We start from the raw sequence: 9,899 nt of genomic DNA, 5'->3' as shown, positions 1-9,899 counted from the left end.
CGAGGGAGGTGATGACTGTGTTTCAAGTCTTGTTCTCAAGCGATCTGCTTGCGAAGGGGGGGAGGTGAGAAAGTAAGGAGCAGCGAGCCAGGTTCACGTATGATGCTCCTAGGCGATCTGAATCTTCGGCGTTGATCCATCCTTTATATACACGAGCAGGTCATGATCCGTGTTTCTAATTGGCGTGAGGTCAAGTGTGATGCGAGGGAAGTCGGAGGCAAAACGTTTGACGCCGGTGACTCACGAAGACAGAAGGTAGGCATTTCTCAATGAATCCATTATACATATCACGTGGCTGGCCGAGGTGCAGGTTAGTCATCGCTGGGGGCCTCACAGGGTCCGTCTTAGGTAGGTGAGCTGCACGTGTTTCCTCAAGGAGGCTTTGTCCCACCCATGGGCTTCAAGGAACCTCTGGGTAGAGTCACGTGGCTAGGGATGCATGCGTGTCCCATAAAACCACTTGCAGGTCAGTAAGGTCGTGGGAGGGCCAGAGAAGAGGTGAGGACGGGAGTGAGGACCGGGATTGAGGACTACTCCTAACATTAATCCTTGTCTGGAAAGAGAAAGGGGACCTGCATAATTGCAACAATTACTGTAGTATTAACGTAGGCTCATTGTGCCGGACAAGGGGCCCGCCTATCTCTTGCTGCCATGGGTTTCCTCCCATCAACTAAAGTTCCAGAGATCAGTCTAACCTGGATTTACGCCTGGTAAGTCAACAATTAATCTGATCCTAGCACTTCGTGTTCTTATGGAATGCCGGCGTGAATTTCTACAGGTGTTGCTTGCAGCCTATGTTGACCTCAAAAAAGTGTTGGATTCAGTGCATCGTGAGGTGCTTTGGAATTTGCCAATCCATGAGATCCTTGCGAGAAGTATTGGCCTGATATCTGGCCTGTACTTTGGGAAAGCGAGTGCTCTAAGTTGCGGTGTGTCCGGCTTATTTTCTGTTAATTCAAGGTAGAGGCATGAGTGCGCCTTTGTCCCAACCGTTTACAGCACTTTCATACATTAAATATTGAATAGCATTGTCAGCCAATGTCATTGCGATATATTGATTGGCAACTAAGGTCACCGAATTTGTCTTTGTCAATAATGTTGTACTTCTTACGGAGTCATTGAAAATCGTGGTTACAACTCTCGAGTCACTACACTTAGAGGGGAGCCTGCTTGGACTCCAGGTCTCCTCAATAAAGGTCAAGGTCCAGGCGTTTGGAGGCTTACTGGATGACACCGTTCAGTAGATACATACATATAAGACTATTAAGGTCTTGGGAAGCTTCATACACCTTGGTAGTGAAGTGCATAGCAGTGATGGGTCATGTCAGGAAGTCCTTTGAAGGATTGCCATTGCCCATGATGTTATGGACTTGTTTAATCAAATTAAATGGTGTTGTCGATATCTATGTATAAAGACTAAAGGGGTTATCACGCTGGGTAACAATCCGTTCACCCGTTGAAATTTTGGGAATGGATAATGCTTATTTTAACTTCTATTACCTAACGTTACTTTCTATCACGTAATTATATTGGACGTTGCAAAAATCATCAACCTAGTGTGGCGCCAGGATGCTAGCTAAGATTATATTATTAAAGTGGGCCTTAATTCCACCGTTGCTATAACCAAAAATGTAGTGCAAAAATGGCACAGCTATCGCCAAATTATGTAGTGCCACCGTGGCATCCACAATATTTAATTAATGAGATGTATATAACGCCTTTATAAACCAATGTTTGATCAAGAGCACCTCCTATGAGGAAAATCAAATATATCTAATGGTGATTTGGGAAATATGATATTAAGTCTAATTATTTTAGTAGTAATCGCTGCCACCACCCAATCCAAAATACACATATATTTTGATAAGTGATATTCTTGATCAAACACTATTCCATTCTCCTCCTTTAAGGCCGTTTTGATGTAACTTATAGTAGCGGTATCCAGGTTGTGTAATTAAAAAATATTTCAAGTTTTCACTCAGTCAATTTTATCAAATTGTAACAAAAATAGAAAAAATATATGTATGTCTTATTCACTATTACAGTAGACACAATTGATTTAACATTAATAACCTGAACTAAAATCCGTCCTGGTTTATTATCTTTGAAACATAATTATATAATTCAACACTTAATGGCGTAGTTAGGAGGTTATGTAATTCAATGCCTAATGGTGTAGTTAAGAGGACATGGGTTCTTATTATCTAACCTTCTGGCCACTCATCCAAATGTTTATTTCACCCACTTCCTATCAACCTAACCTAAGATTATATCTTTGGGAGAGAGCACACTCGGCTACAATTTCACTTTATAATAGATTTCACGTTTTTATCATAAGAGATTCCTTCGATCACATGCGTGTTTTTTTTTTTTTTTTTTTTTTTTTAACATGTATTCTGATTACACTCCTTCAACCCATTTTCCTCCTGTTATGGGAATAGTTGGGGCTTAGACTCGCTTCACTCCAAGCAAAATAATATGATCTATTATATGTAAATATATCTATGTATCTCCATTTATTTCAATATATTTCCAGTAGTTTTTACGAAACACATTGACATACATGTTATGGGAATAGTTGGGGCTTAGACTACCCATGCCCGCACGTGAAACACAACATGACTGGCGAACGTGTTTATTTATGTATATAACCACCCAAGGTCTAAATATACAGGTCAGACCGTTTACATTCTTCTGCGCAGCTTCTGACGTCATTTGGCTGAGTCCATTTTCTCTTTGTGATACACTGAAGAAAACTGTGAAACGCCAAGGAAGACAGGAACTATAATATTTTATATATTATATATATATATATTATATATCATATATATTATATATTCATATATATAGACAGGAACTATAATATTTTATATATATTTATATATATATTTTATATAATATTTGTCAAAATATAACTAATTGCGTGGAGCGATGCGAGCGAAGGCGACGTCATTTTTGAACGACGGACCAGCTTCACTTTGAACAGCCAGGTGACGTTCACGGGCCCGCTGCGCCAACTCCCTCGAAATTCTTAGATCTTGTAACCACCGACTACCCTTATTGTTCATTATGTATATAAACGACTTAGACGATGGGTTAAATAGTGATGTTAGTAAGTTTGCGGACGACACTAAAATAGGACGCCTAATTAGGTCAGGAGAAGACGCCCAGATTCTGCAGGATGATCTTAATAAACTGTTAACATGGTCGGTGAAATGGCAAATGAACTTCAATATCTCTAAGTGTAGCGTGTTAAACGTAGGGCTACACAACCCCGAAAATAGATACAACTTAGATGACACGTTTTTAGAAAAATCTGAGTGCGAGAGGGACTTGGGAGTTCTGGTGAGTCCGGACCTTAAAACCAGGAAGCAGTGCATTAGCGCCAGAAATAAAGCAAACAGAGCATTAGGCTTCATTGCTAGGACGGTAACGAATAGAAATGCAGAGGTAATTATTAAACTCTATCTAGCGATAGTTAGACCCATCCTTGACTATGCGGTACAGTTTTGGTCTCCGTCCTACAGAATGGACATAAATTCACTAGAATCAGTACAGAGAAGAATGACCAAAATGATACAAGGACTCGGAAATTTGCCTTACGAAGAGAGGCTTAGGCACCTAAACTTACACTCTCTGGAAAGACGCAGAGTGCGGGGTGATCTAATAGAAGTGTTCAAGTGGATCAAAGGCTATACAAGGGTGATGCAAACAAGGTCATCATAATAAAACAACAGGGCAGGACTCGCAGTAATGGGTATAAACTGGACAAATTTAGATTTAAGAAGTAAATAGGCAAGAATTGGTTTACAAATAGGGTGGTCGATGAATGGAATAAACTTAGTAACCACGTAGTAAGCGCTGAAACTATCAGTTGTTTTAAAAAACGATTAGACAACTTTATGGATGGGGACGACAGGTGGTGATGGATACGGAGCTGCCTAGTGTAGGCCTTATGGTCTTTTGCAGTCTCCTTTATTTCTTATGTTCTTATGTTCTTATGTACCCCTTCGTGATACAACTCAAGACTCCTTTATCTCGCTTCTTAATAGAATATCTATATTTCTTAAATTCCCTAAATTATTCCTCTAATGGAATCCTGAACTGGAGGTTGGGAATTTTACTCATTCTCCTAAATCAAAGATTCCTAGTCTATATTAACATCCAAATGCGTTACAATGACGTCACGGATGGGCGGAGCTACAGTTTACCCATAATGCTTAGTGATCTCGTTTATAGAATCTTCTAGAAAAATGCAATTAAACGAAAATAATATTCATTTAAAATCACTCGCAACCCCAGAAATGAACTTGTAAATATAAATTGTCCCAACAATGACGACAGGTTAGTGTAGGTCTTAAACAAGCTTGTAAAGGTTGCCCATCCTCAGAATGAGTTTGTGATCAGCCACCCCAAATATTAGTTTGTGAATATAAACAAACCGGGGTTGCTGATCTTTAACGACATACGCGTATAGTCTTAGACCCTACTCTTTGTAAGGGTTCCTTATTCCCTAAGATGACTATGATGAGACTCAATGCCAACCGTGATTTCTCACCTAGTCCACCTCACAAGAATACCTCGTTGTATAGGAGTAAAGGCTATCTGGCTTAGCTCAACACGTAAGACTATACAAGATGTATTATCCCCCTCTTTAACAACCCACTGTACTTCCTTACTAACTATGTTATCTCTAAAACAAAATTTTCTTTCCTGTCTTCTCTATTAAAAAATAAATGAATAAACTAATATATAAAAAGGACAATTAAATTAAATAAAAACATTCTAAGTACATACCGTAATTCATAGCATTAAACTGATGTATTAAGAATGAGTAAATTAAACAAAATTTATACTTGATAGCATATTAAAAAAAACTAACTGAATATTTTATTTTCTTATAGAAAACGTATTAGCGTGAGAGAAAAGGGGTAACAATAATACCATACACACTATGCCCACAACACTGAAGGGAGACCGATTTCTTCTCGGGGTAGATGTTACCATTTATTACACAAAGCTTCGTTCTTGTGGCATCTATGATCGCGATGTTTATTTAAATAATTTCTCCCAAGCAGACTTTAGGTTACCACTGTCTTGGAGTCAATAGAGGGTGGGGTGGGGGAGGTGCGACAAAATTATGATGATAATAAGAGATAATTATATAATTATCATTGGTGAGGTTCGGGTGGGTGACAGCCCCGCAAGATGGAAAAATAATAATAATGAAAATAATGAAACGAAAATAAAAATAAAATGGAATATAATCAAATAGAATAAAACAAACAAAATTAATCAAAGTAAAATAGAATTACACAAATAATAAATCAGTTAAACAAATGAATAAATAGGCAAATAATAAATAAATAAATGGCAACGAAAATTGTCAGTTCAATTCTGTTGAGCAATGCACATCTCACATTGTCGTCAGCTTCTGGCACAAGGCAACAGTAGATAAAGGTTTAGGTTATCTTTGTTCCCAGTATACCTTGACACGATATTCTTTCTCCTTTTTATTTGTTTATCTATTTAGTTAGTTATTTTATTTTACTTTGTTTTATCTTATTTTATTTATCTATTTATTTATTTATTTATTTGTGTATTCATTTATCTATTTATTTACTTATTTATTTATTTATTCATTTATTTTGTGCGAGCATGGCACAATTCAACCCATTACATTCATTACTCTGTGTGTGTGTGTGTGTGTGTGTGTGTGTGTGTGTGTGTGTGTGTGTGTGTGTGTGTGTGTGTGTGTGTGTGTGTGTGTCTGTCTATCTGTCTGTCTGTCTGTCCCTCGCCAAATTCAACATGGCACACAAAATTGAGTTAATATCTATAATCATTCAGGACGACCATGCGCTTGCAGCTGGGCTAGAGAAGTGTCTAAATGCATTATCACACTGGGTTATTTTTCCTCCGACTGTTGGAGTAGATTTGCAGCCCGCAGCTTTCGGCAAGGAATCTGACAATATGCTGCAGGAAAATAATTTTCTTCCATCATATCAAATGACATTCTATGTAAACTGTTGAAAAAAACAAAATAGTTTGCGATCATAGTGATTTGACGGCGGAAAATTTGCTGAAGGTGGGTAGTAGCGCCGATGAATCGGAGGTTGGAAGAAAAATACCCCAGTGACCCCTGTAGTGAAAAAAGTAAGGTGAAAATAGACGCGGGCTATAGTAAGGTGGTGAAATATACGATATGGTGTCAAATATCGAATGCTGGAACGGTTTTGATTCTATGGATGATGCGAGTCAACCCATACATGACACTAAACGACCTTGTGAACTATTCGACGTATTCGAACTATAGTCAACTTAGTCAACTATTCGACATATAACTATTCGACTTTCGCAAGCCAAATTTTTTCATATGATTACTAAAGTGAACCCTTAATTTGGTGGTAGTTCAGGAGTTATAGTTGGTAATTATTTTTTTATTAACCTTCCTTACCCAGAATGGGACCTCGGTCCTATCAACCAATTCTTCAAGATCTGCCCAATGCTCCATTTTCTCACCCGAAAAGGAGCTCTCCAGGTAACTTCTGCACCACTGTGAAACAAACAGACACTGCAGCAGGAGGGACCATATCACCTTGATGTTCAGGTTCTGCAAGGCCCACCTTTGCTTCCATGACGACAACTGCTTCAAATGTCATGAGACAGTTGCCACAGCGACTGAGGTGAAGTGCTATTCAGTTGGATTGTGAAAAGTATTTTGTGTGTGTGTGTGTGTGTGTGTGTGTGTGTGTGTGTGTGTGTGTGTGTGTGTGTGTGTGTGTGTGTGTGTGTGTGTGTGTGTGTGTGTGTGTGTGTGTGTGTGTGTGTGTGTGTGTGTGTGTGTGTGTGTGTGTGTGTGTGTGTGTGTGTGTGTGTGTGTGTGTGTGTGTGTTTACCTAGTTGTATCTTACGGGAAGGCTACGTTCGTGTGTCCCGTCTTTGTATCTCGCAGTATCTAATTTGCTCTTAAATTCATGTATGGTGTTTGCACACACTTGTTTCGTCCAATTTGTTCCAGACATCCACCACTCTATGTGGAAAGCTGTTCTTTTTAAGGTCCCTCCTATAGCTGTCTTTTTTTAGCTTCTTTTCATGTCCCCTTGTATTTCTCTTATCCCAATTTAGTAAGTCTTCTATATCAAGGACTTCTATGCCTCTCATGATTCAATAGAAGGTCAATAGGTCACCTCTTTCTCTTCTTTGTTCCAGAGCCGGTAATTCCAGCTTTAATCTCTCCTCGTATGACAGTTTTGAAAGTGTTGGGGCCATCTTTGTAATTGCTCTTTGGATTCTTTCAATTTTCTTTATATTCTTTTTAGTACTGGGTGTCCATAGTGTCGCTGCATACTCCAATTTTAGCTTTATCAGTGTGACTAGCATTTTCTTCACCACTTCTTCGTCCAAGTAGGTAAAGGCCACCTTTATTGATCTTAGCAAGTTGTAGGTTTCTCCGACAATTTTTTTTATCTGTTTATCAGGAGTCATGTCTTTTTACAAAGGATTACAAAGGCAAAGCATGCCGACAGGAGACCTTTTGATCCATATCTAGGTCGGATGCAAAAAAAAAAAAAAAAAAAAAAATCATATTAATAATAAATTAAAACTATAACAATGTAAATAACAATTAAAATACATAAATAACTGCATTGGTATAGTTGAATAACAAACAAACAGGTAAATAGTAAATGATAATAAATTGACATATAACTAATAATAAATGAAAATCAGACAGACAAATTATAACAAAACAAAAACAAATAATATAACATAAATTATAATAATTACAGCATCTTACTTAGGTATTTATCTAAATGATTCTTAAAGCTTCGAACTGAACTACATTGCACTACCTGTGCAGGAAGTTTATTCCATTCATTAACTACACGGTTGGCAAAGTTGTTTCTACCTACTTCCAAATTGAATCTATTTCCGGACAGTTTGAGACCATTGTTTCTTGTCTGATTCTCATTCAATGTGAAAATTTTGTCACTTTTGATGTTGTCAATTCCCTTTAAAATCTTAAAGACCTGTATCAAGTCACCTCTGAGTCTACGCTTTTTTAGGGAAAACAGATTCATGTGCTTAAGTCGATTTTCGTATGATTTATTTTTGATATTTGGAATCAGTTTTGTGGCTCGCCGTTGTACTTTTTCCAGTCTGTCAATGTCTTTAATGAGATTCGGTGACCATACGGAAACAGCATATTCCAAATGTGGACGAACTAACGATTTATATAGCTTGTTAATGAGTGATGGACCTTTGAAATCAAAAGATCGCGCAATCAATCCCAGAATCTTATTTGCTTTCTCAGAGGCTGAAATACACTGCTTGGATGATTTGAGGTCGTTACTGATAATTACGCCGAGATCTTTTTCACTATCCACTTTTGTTAACGAATTTCCAAATAACTTGTAATCGTACTTGCTGTTATTTTTACCTATGTGCATTACCTTGCATTTACTTGTGTTAAATTTCATTAGCCACTTTTCAGACCATTGCTGTAATTGATCTAAATCTTCTTGAATATCTAATTGGTTTGAGTGATCATTTGCCACTCCGCACAGTTTTGTATCATCAGCAAATTTGGAAACAGTAGATTTTAGTCCATGGTCTATATCATTTATATATACTATGAATAGAAGTGGCCCAAGAACGGAACCCTGAGGAACTCCACTTGCAACACTTTTCCATCCAGAAGTTTTTCCATTTAAAACAACTCTCTGTTTTCGACCTTTCAACCAATTACTAGTCCAACCTAATAGGCTACCACTTATTCCATGCAAAGCTAATTTAGTAAGTAGTCTTTCGTGTGGGACGGTATCAAAAGCTTTTGCAAAGTCTAGATATATTAAATCTATATTGTTTCTTTTGTCATAATTCGAGATAACTGTGTTGTAGAATTCGAGTAAGTTAGTCACGCAAGAACGTTTCCGTCTGAAACCATGCTGGCTATCATTTATCAAACGGTTACTTTCTAAATGATATTCGATAGCATCTCTGATGATAGTTTCCATTATTTTTCCTACGATCGAAGTCAAACTAATAGGCCTATAGTTATTTGGTTTCTTTTTGTCACCTTTTTTGAATATGGGAGTAACGTTAGCTAGCTTCCATTCTCTTGGGACATCTCCGGATATGATGGATTTCTTGAAAATAATTTCTAATGGAACAACAATCTCATTTTTCATTTCCTTTAAGATTCTTGGATGCCAACCGTCAGGCCCTGGTGTTTTATTAACTTTGAGTTTGTCTATACACCTTTTAATTGTTTCTTTTGTTATATTTACCGTAGTGAGTAAGTTTACCCCAGACTTTTCACAGGTTTCAGTTTGGAATTCACTTTGAGGTGTTTCGTTTACGAATACCGAGCTAAAATAATTGTTTAAGAGATTACACATTCCTTCATTTTGTGATAATTACTCCCAGGTATTTTTCAGAATCCACTTTCTATACTTCCTTTGTACCAATTTTATATTGTCCTGATATTCTTTTTTTTTTCCTCCTTTTTCCAAATTCCATTATGCTACATTTCTTTATGTTGAAGTCCACTTCCCACTTCTGACTCCATCCCTAAACCCTGTTCAGATCTCTCTGTAGCGACTCAGTGTGTGTGTGTGTGTGTGTGTGTGTGTGTGTGTGTGTGTGTGTGTGTGTGTGTGTGTGTGTGTGTGTGTGTGTGTGTGTGTGTGTGTGTGTGTGTGTGTGTGTGTGTGTGTGTGTGTGTGTGTGTGTGTGTGTGTGTGTATGTGTGTGTCTGTGTGTGAGATTCACCATGGTCTTGAATCACGTGTTGGACTCGTGATCGACAGCTCCCGGATGAGAGCTCAGACTTCATATATGACCGATCTATGGTTGATGCTGTAACTCTACACGCACACACACACCCAACTCCCCAC

This window comes from Oratosquilla oratoria, chromosome 9 (assembly GCF_046742065.1).
Source record: "Oratosquilla oratoria isolate Oo_2021 chromosome 9, ASM4674206v1, whole genome shotgun sequence".
Taxonomy (NCBI): domain Eukaryota; kingdom Metazoa; phylum Arthropoda; class Malacostraca; order Stomatopoda; family Squillidae; genus Oratosquilla; species Oratosquilla oratoria.
Note: the sequence above shows the minus strand (reverse complement) of the source record.